The sequence below is a fragment of the Stegodyphus dumicola genome, chromosome 2 (genome assembly GCF_044657685.1).
Source record: "Stegodyphus dumicola isolate Sdum_Otavi_A_Nest chromosome 2, ASM4465768v1".
NCBI lineage: Eukaryota > Metazoa > Arthropoda > Arachnida > Araneae > Eresidae > Stegodyphus > Stegodyphus dumicola.
In genome coordinates, this window is record NC_140769.1 from 161404820 (window position 1) to 161426827 (window position 22008).

At 32.9% G+C, this 22008-nt stretch overlaps 1 protein-coding gene and 1 long non-coding RNA gene across 7 annotated transcripts in view; one reads left to right on the forward strand and one right to left on the reverse strand.

Annotated features, from left to right (window-relative positions):
• MESR6 (misexpression suppressor of ras 6) overlaps positions 1-22008 on the forward strand; it is a 692054-nt gene that overhangs the window by 268648 nt on the left and 401398 nt on the right. The gene's annotated exons all lie outside the window — the stretch shown is intronic.
• LOC118188542 (uncharacterized) overlaps positions 1-22008 on the reverse strand; it is a 311615-nt gene that overhangs the window by 111780 nt on the left and 177827 nt on the right. For all 4 annotated transcript variants that reach the window (XR_015039641.1, XR_015039640.1, XR_015039639.1 and 1 more), the window contains exons 2-3: positions 5824-5933; positions 4746-4853 (exon numbers count right to left, since the gene is read on the reverse strand). This is a non-coding gene — a long non-coding RNA (uncharacterized LOC118188542). The remainder of the gene's footprint in view (positions 1-4745; positions 4854-5823; positions 5934-22008) is intronic.

Here is a 22008-nt window from a genome sequence, read left to right on the forward strand (position 1 = left end):
ACAACTTTTTGTCTTCTCAACTTTATGCATTAAACATCACTTTCTTAGCATTTGCACCACATTATACTGAACACCACAATCACAAAGTAATTAAAAGCTGTTTATCTTTAGGATTCTCCACTGAGTGTTAAGTGTTCCCATACATTTTTTATATTCCGCTGTATTATTTGTTTTTAAATAATACATGGCCATACATTCCCAAAAGTATACTCCTACAAAAGCAAAACCTTCCTCCTCTAACTGGTTCCTCTCTTTCGTCTATGAGGTGTACAGAGCTGCTAGTGCAGTTTTTCCCTCAGTGTCGTAAAATATTGCGGGTATGTACGCGTAACAGATCTCTGAATGCAACTGTGTCGTTACTCAGTGTTTTACGATTTTATTGATAGTATAGCCGACCAGGTATTTAAGTCTGATAATTTAACAATTTGGATACTATGGCCTACCAGATAATTAAAACCTTGTTTGTAAATGATTAATTGTTATATCCCTTATTGACCAAGACAAGTAGTTTATTGTTCTAGTATTAGTTATATCGTCATAAATTATGTTAAAATTTCCAAACGTACGCCGCAAGGATTGACTGAATAAATTTTTATTTTCATTTTAATTTGTACTTTATGATGATAGTGAAATAATTGCTAAAACCCATGACTGGCAAACAGGTTAAAATAACTCTGCGATTAGCTTTAAAGTTAAATTTAATTACTCACCACAGAAGTTATAATGTTCATGAATTTTCTTCTAATCCGGGAGCCTAAACCGTAAACATAAACGAAATATGCCACAGCATGCTAGTATTACTTATAAATTTGCATAGCATCAGTAGAATCTATGTGCTAATTAATGTAAAGGCTGGCAATAGGGCAGTAACTTTTAAGGTTTGCAGGCTGCTTAGGAGGAAATGAGAGGTCCGAAAACTGATTACGTGGAGAAGAATTCATTTCTCATATCCTTTGATTGCAATATTTCGATTTTATTGGTTCCTATAACCCCCTCCTCTCCATTTGGAAACTCTTTTAGTTAAAGACAGAAAAAAGGCTTCAGCAAGGTACACATTCCAGGAGTGTAACACCGTAATTGAGTAGATAGGTAAACTCTTCACAAAAGGGAGACAGTTCTATATCTCCCATTCTACCGGACCGATTGATGAAATTTAATTTGCGTTTTTCATGTCTCGAGAGCGTGACTTAGGATGTATATTAGATTTGTATGTAGTATTGTTCTAACGTAGGCACTGTAACACAAAATCGGATTTTTTTTAATGACATAGCGAGTTTTTTTCAATATTTCGATTCTACGACTGAAATTGTGCCGAAATATTAAATTTTGTAAAATTCGATGAGAAACTAACCGAGAAATTTAAAAATTTATCTTGGCGCACTTTTTTGAGTTTGTACCAAGAAAATTCGCTTGGCGATATTCTTAATTTACCGTAACCTATTTTCTTTTCCCTTTCGTTGTGCATGAGCGAAAAAAAACGTTCATCATTCAATTTTCAAATAATTTTAACAGAATGTAAACCACATTTGACGTTATTATCGCTTATGACAAATATGCCAAATTTCAAACAGATCTGCACTTATATATAAATTCACGTATATCATGGGAAATTTTGAATAAAAAGCAAATATTTTGTAGGTATGCCTAGAAATACACCTACTCTAAGGTGATAGTAAACATTTTATAGATTATAATTCAAAATGTTTTTCGAAAAATTTATATTAAAAAAAAATTTTAAATAAATCAGAAAATATCTGCGAATTTTATTTGGATTGAACTTAAATTTCGAACCGTGAAAGAAGGAATCAAGAAAGCTTAATAAAAAAGAGATTTGAAGAGCTATTGTTAAACGTTTCTCGTGTGATTTTTACAAAATTCTTACCCTTAGGCTCTACATGGAAACAGAGTTGCCCCGTGAAGGTCTTTTTAAGAGAAACTAGCTCGTATCTATGTTACACATGGGGAAAACCACAGAAACGCCCATGCAACCACCCCGTTCGCCGAGACTCGAACCCCGGAACGAACTACCAGTGTTCTAAGATACCTAGGTTAGAACAATAGTATATATAAATGTAATATATCTCTAAAGAAAAATGAATTCGAGGTGCAAAGATTTTCTTTGGTATAAGCAAAATACATTGTTTTTCCAGACACATCGCAAAGAATAACACTTCTTTATAAAGAAGGACTGGTTTCTATATAAAGAAGAATTCTTTATAAATATGCATGGGTTGAAGCTGTTGCACATGGCGCTTCGACGAAGCACCGCGTGCAGCAGATTTTACAAACTTGCTTTAACGACGATGTGATGAATAAGCATCGGTGAAGTAAAATATTAATTTATTTTTTAAGAATTATAATTCTACATTAATTCAGATAACATTCCTCGTCTAGTTCTCCTAAAAACTAACAAATACTGGACATGGCGATGACGGAAATTAGTTAAGCAGTGTCATTGTCATCGGTAGCGTCAGTGAAATGATTATTCTTAATCGTCGCCGGAATAAACGAACGGTCCTCCTTGTGTTTTAAGTGACTGACAGCTAGCTATCATATAACCAAAATTTTGTGTTTAATTTAATTCGTTATTTCCTTTACCATCCTTGATCTTCTCTAATGAATACTTTCACGTGTGAATGAGTGATGTTTCTTCAATACTGTATAATGTATTTCTCCCGCTTCCTAGCATGCTTTCGTAATGTAGTGGTCTGCACGCTGGGCGTGTAAAACTAATGTCTCTACACTGGCGCCCGAACTAAAAGGGTGGTGAATGAAGATTCTCCACACCCAGGATTTGGCGATTCGGTCCCCTAAAAACCCTAGTCGCCCTTTAAAAGGGGGAGTATAAGGTATTTCTCTCGCCTTCCTAGTATACCTTCGTAGTGTAGTGGATTGCACGCTGGCCACGTATTCCAGAGGTGCGTGGTTCGATTCTCGGCGAGGGCGTTGCTCATTTTTCATCTCTTTTTCTTGCAATTAACCTAATGTCTCTACAAGTGTTACAAAATTCTGAGTAAGTACGCAAAATTTTCTAACTTTTCTTATACAGCGCAACTTTAACGGTTAATATTCTTGGTACTAAAATTTTTCATAAAATTTTCTAAATTACCATTAAATAAATTATGTTATTGTTTTACCAGTTAGAGAAAATTAAAAATCTATTTTTCTAACTTTCTTCTATTTTTCTAATGTGTAGTGAAAAATGATAACCTATTGTTTTAGTTAATTTTTATTTGATTCTTCACCATATGTTTCCAAAAGAAAAAATACGCTGCGAAATAAAAGTACTTTTTTAAAGTTTGATTTATAAAAATGCCAGCAGTTATGACTATAGGACTGTCATTGTACCTTAGATAAAAAGATTTGTGGGACTATTTCTTGCCCGTTAAGGAAAATTCGCAGACTTCCGCTGCTTGGGATTTATACTAATAAGTTTGCAAAAAATTTTTCCATCCCAGACTTGCATTAATATTTCAGGATTTTAATTATGCATACAATAAACGAAGCAATAACACAAATAATTGGTAGGTAACTAAAAAAATTATATTACACATTTCTGTTTATTATTTTGCACATTTCTGTTTATTATTAGTCCAAAGGGATTTGAATCCCGAAGGACTATTAGTTTCGTTTTGGCATTTTGCGTCGGACTCATAAATGTCGGTTCACTTTTCAAACTGTTGCCACAAAATGTTAGAGTCCTGCATTATATTTGAAGAAATTAAATAATGAAAAATCTGCATAAATGTATGTATATTTCTCGTATTGTGATAAAACAACGGTACATAGAGTCATCGAATTTTGAATAACGTAATCCTCCAACGAATATGAGCATGTGGAAGACCAAATTTGAAATTTGAAATTTGTTTTATGATCGATTTCCTATTTTTTAAAACTTTGACGAATTTTTGATTAACAAACTCAAGGATTTCAAAGCGAGCAATGGCAACGTTGTGCAGAAAAAACATTTTTATCTCCAGCGCGTGAGTCTCTGTATCGGAAATTCTAAAGATATGCTCGTTTTAAAACTATTTTGCGATATTGCTGTTGCACTGGATCTTATGGTTTAAGTGCGAGGAACATGATATTTAATAAAGAAAGGTAACACACAAAATGTTAAAAAACGCCCCTTTGGACGTAATTTAAAATCTGAAACATTTCAGATTTTTTTTTTTTTTTTTTTATTTTTATTTGCATTTATATATCGATCAGATTTGGGAAACGTATTCGACATTACTGTTTTAGATTAAGATATTAAGATTACCATTTAATTGGACGTTGTTCTCATATAGTACATGCAGGTTACTCAGACACACATACATACACAGATATCCGTTATAAATGAACATATTTAAAAAAAATCTGGTGTGGACGCCACTTCCTTATACGGTCTTATACGACAAATTATACACAGTTTTTGCTGCAATTTTATGTAATATGCATATTTTGTTATAAAAACTTGGCATGTGACAGAGTCGTGTATGTTTTAAAGATTAAGTCCCAGTTGGATCACTTTGACTATCCTTATTGAATATTTATAACTTTTCCGTTTTGAAAACACTGAAATCACTGAAAGCATTGATATTTATTATTAAAGCTAATTCTTGGCATTTTATTCTTCGTCCTTTAATAAAGATTTTGCTGAAATAAAATTTGCTGTAGAAAATGTAGTTCTTTTAATTCAGTATAATGCGTTATAATATGCAAATCAATATATTTTTGGAAAAATTAATTGTTGTACATACCTGATTTAATTTTTTTGTAAAGTTTGCAGCCAAAACAACTGTCATTTTCGCCTACTTCTTCATGTAAACACGCCAAAGTGACGTATATCTGCAGTTATTTAATTGGATCTGAAAGAGAGAAGTGTAAAAATTTTATGTTTGATGCATATTGTTACGAACTTTGTACATAGATAGATGATGTTAGTGCAGTTATATGTGAAATTAATGTATTTTGCTGTGTAATGTAACACGGGAAATCGCGAGAGAGAAAGTATGTCGGAAAAGTAAGAATATAGCGACAAATCTGTTTTACATTAAGTAAATGAGTATCTCGGTAATTTGGCGAAATACCGCCAAGCTGGCAAAGCTTTTGGCGAATAATTTTTATCGCCAAATTTAACGACAAGTCGCCAACGTGGCGACCATATAGCGAGATTTGGGTCTGGTCCCTCTATCACCGTAATAGGTATTGTAATTGAATAACTGTAATTGATCACTACATTAGCTTTAACTGTGATTCAGTGAACTAGTGCCTTCTAGTAATTTCGAGAAGCCGAAAGTACTGCAAATATCTTGGCGGCCGGCTGAAAATTATGTTAGGCCGGAGAGAGAATCTGCTCTCAGTTATTGTTGTTAGATGTTAGCTAAGCCTGAGTTCCGAGTACTATCTTTGGTTTAGCTTTGCCCTTTAGCTGCGCTTTGCACTGCGTTGTGTTTAACGTTCATAGTAGTTTGAAGTGTAACTCCTGACTGTACTCTGTGATATTGTGAAGAGCTGTATGGCTCTTTTTGTGGAAAGCTTCAGATCTGTGAAATGTTTCATTTGATAAAATAAATTTAACCAAACTATCATCGTAGCTGTACGCATTCAGTATATTACGAATCCGTACGTACGCAACAATATAAATTTGTATTCTGTTATCTCATTTTTAACACAATTTCAAGATTTGGAAATTTGCCTAATAGTGAATTTTAGCTGAATTAAGTAAATCTGTTTTAAGTACGAATAAATTAACATGTAAAACGGAACCAGATGTTTTATTACAGCATTACTGCCAACAAATAGTGATTATTCAAACAGTGATTTTGTATGTCTTACCGTCCAAACGAACCGCTTCTGGTGAGGACATCCCTCTGTTTCTGCACAGTAAGTATGTAACTTCCATTTGTATTTACTTCAGATTTCAGAGATCGGAACTTGATACTTATCTATGAAATATATGGGAAATAAATATAAAACATGACTTTTACAAATACGAATAAACATAAAATAGGAGTTAATACAAAAAATATAAAATATTAGCTAATACATACAAAAATTATGGACTAATTTTCTAAGCTAGTTGCTCAAAGAACGTAAAAAACGAAATACTTTTTTGAAAAAATCCACGATTCTTTTATACACATGAAAAAATATATATAATATAAAAAAATAAATATATATATATATATATATAATAATAATAATAGTTAAAGGCCTAAAATCCATATACAACCTTTATTTCCACAATCCTCGGTCATTATCATATACTAAACGTTTTAAATGATGTAAATAATCATGATTTGCACTAATTTTTTTAAAAAATGGATTTTATAAAAATTATAAAATTTAAAACTTTTTTGTAGTCTCTCGATCCCTACACTTATGTTTACTTAAAGTTTATATTTACTATAAAAAACAAAACGCGTAAAGTTTCACGACAACCTACATAGCAAAAGCAATGTCCGTCTCTTAACCTGTAAACATCAGGAAATCTTTTTCTAAACTGAAATTTCATTTTTAATGAAGTACAACAGCAAATGTTTAGGTGTTTAGTTCGTGTGCGACCACTAAATATGAACTCAACTTCTAAAATTAAATATCTTGATAAATTGGTTCCAGCCGAAAACATCGCGGAGAAAACAACGCAAGGCGAAAACGTCGTGATACAAAACATCGTGGGAGAAAACATCGCAAAGAGAAAACATCGCAGTTCTAAAACATCGTGATACAAAATATCATCGTCCAAAATAAAGCGGTTCAAAAATTTCGCAGTTTAAAAACATCGTCGTCGAAAATATCGTGGTAAAAAATAAAGTATCTACAAATCATCGCATGACGATAACATCGCAGACATGTTTTTTTCAGGCTTTAATAATTGTAAATGGATATTTCCATAATGATTTGTGAGCGCAAGATGGAAAGAAGGACATTCTTTACTTTCATATTTTTTATTAACTAATAAATTTTTGCTGAAAAAGTAAGAAGGAAATTTAAGCATAGAAAATTAAGGCAATTTATAGCACTTAATATAATTTTAAACTGACATAGTTAACTAACAAAGGTCATTAATAAATCATTTTTTATAAAGTTTGTACTGGTAATTTTTCATTAAAAGTATAATCTAAAAATGTTTAGAAAAAGGAAGCTACGTAACTGCATGAACTTATCTATAAAAAATTGCTAATTATGAGATTATTTTCTTCACTTTTGTCAATCTAATACTCTTAATGAAAATTATTTCTTCTTCTGCTTCAGTTTATTCTTAAGTATTAAGTTTCCTTCTTACTTTTTTAGCAAGAATTGATTAGTTAATAAAAAATACGAAAGTAAAAATTATCTTTCTTTCCATCTCGCGCTCACAAATCATTATGGGAATATCCATTTACAATTATTAAAGCCTGAAAAAAGCAGGTTTGCGATGTTATCGTCCTGCGATGATTTGTTGATACATTATTTTTTGTCGCGATATTTTCGACGACGATGTTTTTAAACTGCGAAGTTTTTGAACCGCTTTATTTTCGACGACGATATTTTGTACCACGACGTTTTAGAACTGCGATGCTTTCTCCCACGATGTTTTGTAGCACGACGTTTTCATCTTGCGTTGTTTTCTCTGCGACGTTTTCTCCCGCGATGATTTTGCCGCGATGTTATCGGCGGACACCCGTGAAACGTATTAATCACTATTTACATCCGGGAATTTGTTTTCCTGGTATTACCGCAACCATTTTAGTAGAAGTCGCCAAACTCTGGCAACCATGCCCACAACAATGTTTGAGGTAAACATATCCATTGTAAGCTGCAATCCGAAAATTCACCGAATCACCTTTTTTCTTCTCTAAAAAATCGTCAAACTACCCGAGGTGATTCCGCTAATACGTAAGTACCGTTTTCCTTATTCACAGCAGTTTATAGAATTTGAGTTCTAGAATACGATATGGGTACAATAATATAATACACAACATCACATGTGACAATACATTACGCATACTTGCATATACCGTATCAAGCGAGAGGGGAAACACGCCAAAGTAAGGCATAAAATTAGGCAAAACAACAACTTGTCTTTGGCGTAGATTTTTAATTAAGACTTTATCAATGTATAGGTTGCTTTTCATCAGGAGCAAAGAAATCTGTAGGTTTCTTTACTCCTGGTGAAGAGAGAGCTGTACTTATTTGCCCTCGAAATCGATAGCGTCTTAATTAAAATGTACGCCAAAGTTAAAATTTTTGCTTTGCCTATTTTATTGTATATCGTACATTTATTGCGTATAGCACTGGTCTCAGACTCAAATTACACGCGCGCCGAAGGCACGATTTGAAAACGGATCGGAATGAATTTTAACAAAATAAAGTGTTTTAACTAAATTAAAAATTTTATTTACTAAATATTTATTAAAACATGAACAAACAATAATAATACTGATGCAAAAAATTCTAATTCATACTTATTTTCTTCATGAAATCTAAATGTCTTCAGAAATTTTAGAAAGTTTCTGGTATTTACGCCTTATAATTCAAATGTACTGGCAGCTAAATATTAAATTATCAGACTGACATTTATTTAAAGTTATAATGTATAAGTTAACCACTAAATAACATATTTTAAATTTAAAATAATTGAATTACAAAAGCTTCCCAAATGGGCTAAAACTTTAGATAAATAATGGCAACGTTATTAATTCTCTTTCTCTCGACACATACAGAAAAAAAATATATATACAAATTTGTATGTAAATAGTTATAAACTTCTTTTTTCTTACTACAATTCTTCCTGCTGCAACATCTCATGGCGTTTCGATTTTGATAAAGATTGTAAGCCTTGGAGAAGAATTATTATAAACTGTCTCCATCCCAAATTGGATGCTCAACGCTCAATAGTTCTTTTCTTAGACTAGAAATTTTCAATTGTGGAAAAAACTGTTCATATATAAATGCTCTCCCAAACAAGACGATAATTCTTATTTCAAAATTTCGTCTTAATGTCCTTTTGATATGTCCGACTAAAAATCAATTAAATCTGTATCTTTAAATCTTTTAATATTTATATCACAGTGTAAATTTCATTTGCAAATTCTCTGGGGCGTTACTCACGTTCGTTTTTGGAAGTAAAAATAATGTAAATTTGGACTCCAAATCATTAAAAGCTTAAACTTTTCCTACAAATTTTTCTCATAGTAATTAAAGTCATAATAATTTAATAATAATGTCATAATAATAACAAGTTATTATGACTTTAGGCAATATTGCAAAGATATTGTGTCTTCTCTTTGTATAGTAAGCTATTTTGTTATTTCAGTCGGCGCTGGTTAGGTGTCAACTTCGTCCTGAGATACTGGTTGTTATTCCTCCATTAGCTACTTTTTGCGGTGAATATAAATTTTTTCAACCATCTCAAAATATCACACACACACACAAAAAAAAGGGGGGACTCTCCACCGACTATACACTAGGGAAGCGAGTTCTTAGGGCACAGTCCACATTATATCGAATAAAAATTATCAATATTCTTTTCGTTGCTATCCTCCCTATTTTTTATATATTCTTATCGTAGAACGCTAGACATATTTCTATTAAAAACACCCAGGAACGTATTTCAAATGTTGCCCAGGGCGAGGGTTTGGCGCGTAGCTGCAGCTATTTGCCTCTGTGAATCGATACACCGATCCAAGTCAGATTAATACATGGAAGAGGACGGAAGCCAAGTCTAATTCAAGCTGTATGTATGCGCCAATCCGGGCTCTTTGCATCTATGCAACGATCCAGGCTAGACTAATACCTTAAAAAGGATGGAGGGCTGACCTAATTCAAGCTGTATCTGTCCATCAATCCAAGCTAGACTAGTGCCTTGAAAGGGATGAAGGGCAGATCTAATTCATGCTGCACCTAAGCAACCATCCAGGCTAGACTAGTACCTTGAAGAGGATGAAGGGCAGATCTAATTCATGCTGCATCTAAGCACCCATCGAGTCTAGACTAGTATATTGAAAAGAATGAAAGGCAGATCTAATTCAAGCTAATCATCGATCCTAGTTTTCTGCATCTGTACATTGATATGGCTAAGGCATTACTTGAAAAGAGGTGGAGGTCAGATCTAATTCAAGTAATGTTCTAAAATTTGGTTGGCCTTGTCCATATTCTTCCTGATCAGCTTATTGTATTTTTGCTGAAGTTTCACTGGTCAAAATTAAAAAAAGACAGTTGAGTCTGCAGTTGAAGCAGAAATCAACTGCAGAGTATATATACGTGTAGCAACAATTAGAAATAAAGAACAAAAATTTAAATGCTCAAAAAGTTAAAAAACAAAATGTTCACAAGCTTTTGCAGGAGCATTGTTCAGCAGCATTTTCAGGAGTTCAACAAATGTTCAGCAGCTTTTGCAGGAGCTCAACGCATATGAGTATGCGTTCAGCCCTTCAGGAATACTACCACTTAGTGCAGTTGAATTGAAGTATATTGTGACCTTTCATTAAACATGAGTTCGCCAAAGTGACTGCAATAAGAAAACGTCTAATTATTATGGAATAAGAAAACGTCTAATTATTACTGAAAATGGGGACGAGGGATGTATGAATCTGTGACTATGTTCAAAAAAGGTTTCCGTGAGGGGTTTATGTCTGTTGCAAGTTTGTCCTATAGTAGGTAACTAAAAATAAGAAAAGCAGAAGAATTAATAAATTCATCATGCTATCAGGGAAACGCTTTGTGTCCTATAATTACTGGAGAAATAGCATTTTTCTCCCATTAGTGACTCTCAAAGAGTAAAACTGTCCCAAGGAAAAAACAACCTGTCATATTTTGAAACTACCATTCCCTTCCTTAAAATAATGAAAACCGGGACTGGTATTGCATGTTATATATTTTCATCCTATTCTTGAAAAATCTCATGCTGTTTTACTTATGTGCTTCAGATTTGATGAAAAGAGATCTTTTTAAACGCAAAACCGACCACGATTGATGGACACTGAAAAGCACTTGCGCAAGAATGAAAAACCTCTGGACAGTATCAACTCCTAGTACAGGTGACATAGGCAACAACCTAGGATGCCTATTTTCTGAGGACGCTAGTTAAGCTGTCCTTCCAAGCGGCAAATAAATAAAAGTACGCTTTGCTTAGAATTATTAAAATAATTTAATTTGAACGGTACCCCAACTGTACTGATCGTCTACGTCTAGGGTCACAAAAGTCAAAAGTGCTGGAATTGGCTCTGCTTCTTGGATCTTAAAATAAGCTCTTCTTTCATAGAAAACATAATTAAGATTTATAATCTGGGGGGGGGATCTGAAAGGCTTCGGATTTTAACTTACTTCCAAAGGGGCGTTTTTTTAACATTTTGTGTGTTACCTTTATTTATTAAATATCATGTTCTTCTTACTTAAACCATAAAATTCAGTTCAATAACAATATCACAAAATATTCTTAAATTTTGAGAATATCTTTAGAATTTCCGATACACAGTCTCGCGCGCTGGAGATAAAAATGTTTTTTCAGTACAATGTTGCCATTGCTCGCTTTGAAATCGTTGAGTGTTTTAATCAAAAATTCGTTAAAGTTTTACAAAATATGAAATCGATAATAAAACAAATTCCGAATTTCAAATTTGGTTTTCCAGATGCCAGATATTCGCAGGAGGGTTACGCTATTCAAAACTGGATGGCTCGTTGTTTTATGAGAACGCGACAAACATACATACATTGATGCAGATTCTTCATTATTTAATTTCTTTAACTATAATACAGGGCGATAATATTTGGTGGCAACAATTTGAAAAGTGAAACAACGCTTGTAGTGAATCAAAGCAAAAAGCCAAAACGAAATTAATAGTCCTTCTGGTCAAATTGCCCCTTTGGACTTAAAAAAAAAAACATAAGATTCAACTTTTAGATAATAATTATTCTCATTTTTAAACATTAATTAAAAGACTCCCGAAATCGTTCAAAATTGTGTTAACACCTTCTGTAATTGTTGGAATGTGAAGATTAGATGCTGTTAATGGGAATTATTACGTAATACATGACGACGCTTTCTTTTTAAGAAATTATGAGATGATTTGTAGCATTAGAATTAAAATAAAATTTAAGGTTTGGCAGTTTGTGCTTTGTCCGGGCACTCCAACCGAAAACCACTTTCCCTTGAGCAGCTACACCTTTGACTGGGTTTGAATTTTTAACAGAATCCAACCCACACATCTAACCCGAGGGGCCATCCATCTCCTGCATCTTCGTCCTTTTCTCACGCGTGAGGAGAGAACACAAAAACATCGTGCTCGGATTCTGGTGGGGCGTTTTCAACAACGAGGCAGCGCTCACTTATTCCTGTACCCCTTCCAAAAACCGGATTTCGTAAGCCGAAGAATGGAAGAGCAGCATGTCCTTGAAGAAGTCGCGAAGAGTAATAACATGGAAAGGGTTCAAGAAAAGGAGGCGGGAATCTTCTGGCCTTGGGGCGAAGCGAACTGGTTGGCCCTCGTGGACTCGGTAACCCTTTCCCGCCATTGCGGGTCGTTGCCGCTTTTAAAGAGAGGCTCACCTGTTGAGCGCGTTCCCGGCGGCCCCCAGAGTTCGGTCATTCGCCCCCGGGGCCCCCGCGGCAGGGGCGAAAAAGACGAGTCCTCCCTCCTATTAATATTCGTCTCCGTGAATAATAGGTTGACGCTGTGAAATAGTCGTGCGCATGCGTTAGTTGGCTTTTTTCTCCCCCACTCGTGGAGATCATGTTACAGGAGCAAATGAATGAATTCGAAATAGCATTACATAAGTTGTGGTTGAGAAATAAGGTTAAAGATAGCTATTGTCTCCGAGGCATTTTGTTAATGACTGAACAATGGTCACAGCAAAACTGAACCCAATTCTAATTTTACACGGTAGATAGGTTCCCGAACAAACAAAAGTGCAGTGTGATAAATCGAAAATAAATTCTATGTGCGCAAAACCTGGCGTAAATAACTGATTTCAAATAAGTCGTAGGAAAAATTTTCATTAAAATATTTGTATGATTTTTATTCATTTAAATGTATACAGCATAATCCGCTTAAAAAGTTTTCTTAAAAAAAAAAAAAAAAAAAAACTGAAAGTTTTCAGATTTTATACTCCGCCCAAAGGGACATTTTTTAACGTTTTATTTATTATCTTTATTTATTAAATATCATGTTCTTTGCATTTAAACCATAAACTTCAATTCAACAGCAATATCACAAAATAATTTTAAAATGAACGTATCTTTAGAATTTCCGTCTCACACACTAGAGATTTTTTTTTTTTTTTTTTTTATCCCTCCCGTAGTGTTGCCATTGCTCGCTTTGAAGTCGTTGAGTTTGTTAATCAAAAAGAAAATATGAAATTCGTAATGAAACAAATTCCAAATTCCAAATTAGGGCTTCCAGATGCCCATATTCGGTGGAAGATTACGTTATTCAAAATTTGATGGCTCTAGATACCGTTGTTTTATCACAGTACGAGAAATATACATACATTTATGCAGATTCCTTATTATTTAATTTCTTTAAATATAATGCAGGGCTCTAATATTTGGTGGCAAAAAAATTGAAAAGTGAACCGACATTTATAGTGAACCAACGCAAGATACCAGAACGAAATTAATAGACTTTGGGATAAAAAAAAAAAAAGGAAAGAAATCTAAAACGGGAAAACTTTTTAAGGGAGAACATTTTTTTTTTTTTTTTTGCAAGGTGTTAGCATATTACTAAATTTATGAATTTAACAATTAATTTCAAATTAAAACCGTTTACTTTTAAAATCATTAAATTTTACGAATCATACGAAATTTGCCGAAAATAAAATTCAATACGATTTTTAAAACTTAAATATTTTAATTTCAACTAGATTATTTTAGAACTTAATTCATTACATTTTATTTAAATTTGCCAAATGGAACAAAAATGTTTCTATTTTTAATAACTTTTTTTACGTGTTTTCCATCAAATCTCGCATTGATTACTTAATTTTGAAAAAAATAACTATGGAGTACTTCAAAAGTGGACAATAATATTTTAAAAAAGGTAGAAAATGTGGACAAGTACCTTACCCGAAAATTTAACGCTACTTTTTTCAGCGTAAAATTTTTCGTCGGAGAAAATTTAACATTGTCGAAATAAAAATTATTAGGGAATTTGTGAAATAAATTTCTAAAACGGGAATTTTTAAATTTGTTTTATTAGCCAGAAAGGCTATTAGTCTCGAAATGGCATTTTGCGTCGGTTTACTGTAAACGGCGAATAACTTTTCAAACTATTGCCACCAAATATTAGCGTCTTGTTATTTCCAAAGAAAGTAAATAATGAAGAATCTGCATGTATGTATGTATGTTACTCGCATTGTGAAAAAACGGCGGTACCTAAAGCCTTCATGAAATTTTGAATAACGTAATCCTCCACCCGAACAAGGGCGCGTGGAAGCCCGCATTTTGAATTTCGAGTTTCTTTAATTATCTATATTATATTTTGTAAAACTTTAACGAATTTTTGATTAACAAACTCGACAATTTCAAAGCGAGCAATGGCAATACTCTACGGAAAAAAAGATTTTTATCTCCAGCGCACGAGACTATCTATCGGATATTCCAAACGTAGGTTTAAAAAAAAAAAAAAAAAAAAAAAAAAAAAAAAAATATATATATATATATATATATATATATATATATTTAGCCCAAATGCTCTCAAAACGTGTATGTGTATGTAAATGGGGGGGGGACCGCTCCTTTAGACGTAAGATAAAATCTGAAAGCTCTCAATCCCGCCCCCATCCTGGTAATAGAATTCAATTAGATAATTTAAAAATACGATCGTCCTAACAACTTAGATCAAAATAAAGCGTGTTTTCGCTCTCTAAGGCACTTTAAATTAAAATTTCCCTAAATTAAAGTTGATGTAAAAACAGAACTAATGTACTCAGCTGTATCATTAAAGCTTCTTTACAGTCGGAGAATTCTCGAAATAATTAAAGCTGTCTGAAAGTGTAAAAACCGTTGTAACTTTTGTTCAGATATTGTAAACAGATAGATTAAATTGTGATTTGCGAATTTACAGCTTAAATTTATGTCAAAGCTCTTTCGAGCACACTTTTATTTTGTTTTGTTTTGTTCCTTTAACTAATTTTGTCCGATTTCGGGAAATTCATATTGTCTTCTCTTCGTAGTAAATATTAGTCCTTCCTAACAGAATGTTTAATTTGGTTTATGTGATTACGGCAATGCTTCGAGGGCTATCTGCCTAAGAAAAGGGAGGCTTTCGCGGAGGACTTTTTAAAGGAACTTGGAATACACGTTACATATGGAAAAAACCACTAAAATGCCCATGCAGTTAGCCTGTCTAGAGGATTCGAACCTCGGACCGAACTACCAGTGTTCAGCGATTTTACCCCTGGCTGGAGAATGAAGTGAAATTTCACAGCACTTCTCGCAGTTGGCCCTTTAATAATTGTTCTTGTACTGAAGGGTGGTCTAATTTTCTTATTAAAGTTACTTTCGAAATGGAAACTGTTTTTCTGAATTGAGTTTTAATACCATTAAGTAGAAAGATCTTAGTTTTATAAATAGGCAGCAGTAGTAGTTATTATTTCTATTTATTTAGTAGTAAAATTCCCTCTGATGTATTAGAATGTAATCTGGAATTTTCAAGATGCAAGATTTTTATTCTTCCCCTATTTTTCTTTTATTCCTTTTCTTTTCATTTTCTCTCTTTTTTTAATATATTAGCACTTTTGGGTCTGAGTAGATAACGAATGCTGTCTTTCGTGTGATTACGCAAATGAAAGGGCGAAAAAAAATTAAATTGGCTAAATTTCTCTCTCTGAAGGATTGATTATTTTTTTCACTTCAAATAACATGAGCGACGAAGTGCCCAGAATGCATCTCTTCGGAAAACACGTGATGAGTTCCTGCAATTTTTTCTTTTCTTTTTCCCAATTTCGGATACTTGCATATTTTACGGAATGCGATAAAACGACCCTTTGATTCATACTGATGAATAGCACAGGTAGACTTCACGGAAAAAGGAAAAAAAAGAGAAAAAGAAGATTGGGGAGAGAGGATCCCCACCGTCAGCTTCCAATCCATCCTACGTTCGCTCATTAGAAGGGTTCATTAGTTCCGTTTCTCATCTGAGGAGCCGAGCAGGGGGGGGGGGAAGAAGGAAGAATATGGGTGGTGTGAGAGGCTCGCTTCTTCATTACCACATTCTCCATGAAAGGCAGATTTTTATCTCGCTTTAGTTCTCTATCTACCTCTTTCTTTTATTATCATAATTTTTTATTCAAATAGCTGAACAGAGTTTAAAAAAAAAAGAAAAAAGAAACGCCCACCTTTTTAGAAAATTAACATATTTCAGGGGTTGTTCGATTTTTCCGTTACGGGGGTTGGTTCTCGCGAAAGCGTGGTGGACGAATTGGAGATCGTTGGGAACCACCTTTCGTCCCTTGATGGACAACCGCGTCTTTCCTACCCCCCTGGAGTTTTTCGTCGTTCTTTCACCCCACCGGGACGTCCCCTTTTCTCCTTTTTGGGGTGAACAGTGGTGCAGTTCGTTCCTCTTTCGCTGAAGGGGTGAACGGTCGTGATGCAGCCTAAATAATGCTGAGTTTCTAAGCTCTTTTTTTTTAAAAGGTTCCTCGTTTTATACAGTTTCCTTTCGCACGTAATGCATTTCCGGGTCAGTTACTAGAAGGGTCAGCGCCTTAGGCTCTGATCCTTTTAAAAGGGGCCTACCGTTGATAAAATTTGAATAAACAAAAGAACTAATATTTCTCGATCTGAATTTCAATGAGCTCAAAGTCCTTAGACCGTTTTATCACGTTTTTCAAAATACACACGCAGTATTATGTTGTCTTTTTTTTTTAAATATACATCTAGTGTTGTTTTGCATTTAGAATCACCAATTGTCTTTCTTTTTTAAAATAAAAACAATACGAATTTTTGTCGCCCAATACTGTTATATTCTGAAATGTACATTCAAATTTCTTCCAGCGTTTGATGTTGTTTATTAAGTATAAACCGTAGAGTTTTTAAACTATAGATAAATTCTCGGGAATACCTTAAGCGTAAGCAAAAAAATGGAAAATTGATTCCAAACTTAAAAACGCAGTAGAAAAGTGAACTTTTCTAAAAAAAAAAAAAAAAAGGGGGGGGGGGCGAACAATACCTGAATTCTGGACTAAATCTAATTTATTAACCAGATGAAAAATATTGTATTCTGTTAACTTGTAAGATAAGCAAACAGAGCCTTATTTACACACTTAGGTCAGATAAGAGCACTTGTCCTGGGCCTCCACTTTCAGAAGACCTTTCCAGATCCTTGTATAGTATTTAAAATATTTCAGATTTTACGTGCCTTCTTTAGTCCTGGGTTTTATGAAATTAGAATCAGGAAAACAATTTTAAGAATTCTTAAAAGTTTTCTCTGTGTCTGTCCCCTCACAGCTTCTTCCATCCACCCTCTATCGCCTTTTCCTAGAGTTAAGGCAGATAAAAAAAAAAAAAAAAAAGTGTGTTATGAGTTGAACTATTAGCCTAACCTAACTTTTAAAAAGGGGGGGAAGAAAAAGAAAGCCCTCTTTTAAAATAATTTATAATTAATAATTTGGAATCATAAAAAGAAGCATACAATTTTTTTTTTTTTTTTAACTAATTATAAATGAAAAAATGTAGACTTATACAGCTAAGGTATTTCGGGAAATACTTTAGAATTAATTTAACTTATGTCCAATGATATCCGCTAAATAGTTCTCAACGTTTTTTTACTGTATGCACACCTTTCACCACTGCTAGACGACTATCCCTTTTTTTCGAAAAATGCGTACAGATTTATTTAAATTTAGAACAATTTTCAATATGTTTTATAAATTAAACAAGGGAATGTACAGAAAATGTTGATAAATACCAAAACTTGAATAAAACTATAAGTTTTTATACTCATAAATTAAAACTAAATACTTGAGCGGTGAAGTATAACTTTGACCACACCTCTTCCTGAAACTGTTAAGTTCTCTCCTACTTGAGAATCCCTGCACTAGTTGAAGAAAATTAGGGGGGGGGGACAAGGAGATCCAGCTTTGTAAATCTGTGTCACTGTAAGCAATCATACGTGGAGTAAATTATCTTTTATGCAGAAAATAACTGTTAAATTTGCAAGATATCTCCTTTAAAAATTTCCGAAACCAGTCGAATATTTTCTATTGTAAATAAACATGGCAGCAAAAGGGAAATACAATGCAACATACTCATCAAATCTGCATAACTGATAATTTTGTAGCTGAAAAACAAATACTGTTCGTTTATTTTTTAGACGATTTTCTTTTGCTATAAAACAAATTGTCTGCTTAGAAATTACCTTTTCTAATTGCAGCTATATTTTTGAAAGTATAAATTACCGTCTGCGGCTTGACAGTTTTCTTTACACTGCAAAATAGCGCTCTTAAAGAACCAATGGAAATTGAAGGCTATGTTTGTGCTAGCTATTAAAAACCTTTGCGAAAGCCATAGTTTTTTAATATCTAAAACCATAATTTTTCGATATCCTATCTATATCAATAGATAATATTATCAACAAGAAAAGAAAAATATCAAATTTTGGCTTTAAGTGGAAAAATTGTTCCAAATACATATCCAAGTACGAAACGGAATGTTTCGAATGTTGCAAAGGTTAGGATCTTGATTCTTAAACAAAGTCCTCTAAGTCAAATGACAGTTGCAAAATGATTTAAAATGCTCACAGTAACCTGTAAACGAAGGGATTAATGCAGATTTGAATCTTAAAAAGAGTAAAAAACATAATGTGCATCTTCTTTCTCCACGATATGTCGCCGAAAGCAGAATGCTTTGTGAGAAACATTTATCCGGATAAAAATAGAAAAAGATTGTCACAATACACAAATCGTGGGTGTATTTAAATGATTGCAATAAAAAGAGATCCATTTACTATCATCAAAGTAGAGGGAAAAAAATCTCAAAACATGGTTCAAAGAATCTAAAAAAAGTTTTTCAAAAGGGATTTATGATTGCTGCTGGTTTTTCATGTAACGGTAAATTAAAAATAAAGAGAGTGCAGAAAAATGTTAAGATCAACTCCACATATTATCGAAAATATATTTTATAACCTTTTCAAATATAAAATGCCTTTATATTACACGCAGTGTGATCAATTAGTAGAACTGTATCGAGACAAAGCGGCAGCGACACGTCAAAATCCACTGTTAATTTCCTGAGGAGGGAAAAAATGGAACGAGTATCAAGGCCATTCTTAACTCATGTCCCTACTAAATATCCTGTTGCATCGCCCATGAATGTTTGCGCTTTTGGACTTTTAAAAAAACGGGTTGTCCAGGCGTCGACCTACAAACCTTCTTGGACTTTGGAAAACTGTTAAAGGAGAGTTGGGTAAAATACCTCTTTGGATACTATAAAAGGCTTTATTGTATTAGAAATTACCGTGTAGATGGATACTGAAGAATAAGAGTTATCAAATAGAACATTTAAAACACAAAAATTTTAGATGGAATATTTCTGTAAATACAATGGAATTAGTCTAAAAAGTGTGCGAACAGCTCTGTATATGCATTGATATGGAATGTTAGGGAAAAAAATTAATTACATTAACATTGTAATTGTTCATGAAACTGCGAATTAGATTCATTACTAAAAATTACGATGATAATAATTAACAAGCACATACCTTCCATTTAAATCGTTTTGTTTACACTAATAAGCATGATAAATAATTTAATAATTTTATGTTGTACGAAATGATTGCAGCTCTGAAATTAACGGTTTGGCACATCGCCGGAACTGCTGCTTCGGTTCCGGGTTTTAAGTTTAGAAAAGGTTTCAGTGAATTTACATGAAATTTTTCTTGCATTGTTTTTTTACTTTTCTTTCGTATATTTAGGACTACTGAATGATTTAATTTTAAATTTCCATAATTTTCGTTTCATGTATATTGAGCACCGTTTTCATTCAGATTACTTTGTTTTTCGGTGAATTTTATTTCTAACACATTAAAAAAAAAAAAAAAAAAAAAAAGAGACTGAAAGGTTTTAGATTTTAAATTACGTCCAAAGGGGCGTTTTTTTAAAGCTTTCTGTGTTACCTTTATTTATTAAATATCATGTTCATTGCCCTTAAAACCATAAAATTCAGTTCAGTAGCAAAGTCGAAAAATAATTTTAAAATGAGCATATCGTTAGAATTTCCGATACACAGTTCCGCGCTCTGGAGATGAAAAGCTTTTTTTCTTTTTTACCCTGTAGAGTGTTGCCATTGCTCGCTTTGAAATCTTTGAGTTTGTAACTCAAAAATTCGTTAAAGTTTTACAAAGTATGAAATAGGTAACAAAACAAATTCCAAATTTCACATTTGGTCTTCCACATGCCCATATTCGTAGGAGGATTGCGTCATTCAAAATTGGATGGCTCTAGATAAATTTATGCAGATTTTTCAATATTTAATTTCTTCAAATAAAATGCAGGACTCCAACATTTGGTGAAACAGTTTGAAAAGTGAAACGGAAATTTATAGTGATTCAACGCAAAATCGCAAAACGAAAACAATAGTCCTTCAGGGACAAAGCTCCTTTGGACTAATAATTCAAAGAAATAATTAATAATCATTATCTCAGTTTACTGAAATGCACAGAACCTTACGAAGAAAATTTTCAGTACAAAATTTAAGGTGAAGAGCACAGGCAATGGTGAATTTAGTAAATAATAAATTTTTATAATTTCTGTTTATATTTTGCAATCAATAGTACGAAACTGATCGATGATTATTTAAATATTCATTTGCGACAGCATCATGTTGAATTTTATTGTATATTATATTATCAATAAATTTTTTGAGAAATGCAGAGCAAAGTTTTTCTCGAGAAATGAAGAAATCCAGAATTATATATTTAATTAAAAAATAAAAAAGTTTTATGTGATTTACGTATGTGTTTATTAACTGGATTTTATAAGTTGTTACTTTTTTAATCATTTCCTGCCGCTTCATTTCGAACGAATTAGGTTTAGAACAATTCCTCCTCCCTAAAATGTATTATATTAACTATTAAGTAAACCATTTTTTATTACGTATGTGTTTATTAACTGGATTTTATAAGTTGTTACTTTTTCAATCATTTCCTGCCGCTTCATTTCGAACGAATTAGGTTTAGAACAATTCCTCCTCCCTAAAATGTATTATATTAACTATTAAGTAAACCATTTTTTTACTAAGATCGGTTTACAAAACTTTTTTTAGTCCAAAAGGACAATTTGCCCAGAAGGACTATTAATTTCGTTTTGGCATTTTGCGTCGATTCACGATAAGCGTTGTTTCACTTTTCAAACTGTTGCCACCCAATATTATCGCCCTGTATTATAGTTAAAGAAATTAAATAATGAAGAATCTGCATCAATGTATGTATGTTTGTCGCGTTCTGATAAAATAATAGTACTTAGAGCCATCAAAATTTGAATGAGGTAATCTTTCATAGAATATAGGCATGTGGAAGCCCTAATTTAAATTTGAAATTTGTTTTATTATCAATTTCATATTTTGTAAGACTAACGAATTTTTTATTAACAAACTAAGCGATTTCAAAGCGAGCAATGGCTACACTGTACGGGAGGGGGGGAAATTGTTTTTAGCGCACGAGACTCTATATCGGAAATTCTAAGGATATGCTCATTTGAAAATTATTTTTCGATATTGCTGTTGAACTGAATTTTATGGTTTGAGTACGTAGAACATGATATTTGATAAATAAAGGTAACGCACAAAACGGTAAAAAAACGCCCCTTTGGACGTAATTTAAAATCTCAAACCTTTCAGTTTTTTTAATTAGCAACATTTTGTATATTTATTTATTAAATATCACTTTCTTTGAGCAAAACCACAAAACGTTTAAAAAGGACATATCTTTAGAATTTCCGACGGGCCGTCACGCGTGCTGGAGATAAAAATGTTGTATTCCGTACAGTGTTGCCAATGCTCGTTTTGAAATCGTTGAGTTGTTAATCAAAAATTCATTATAA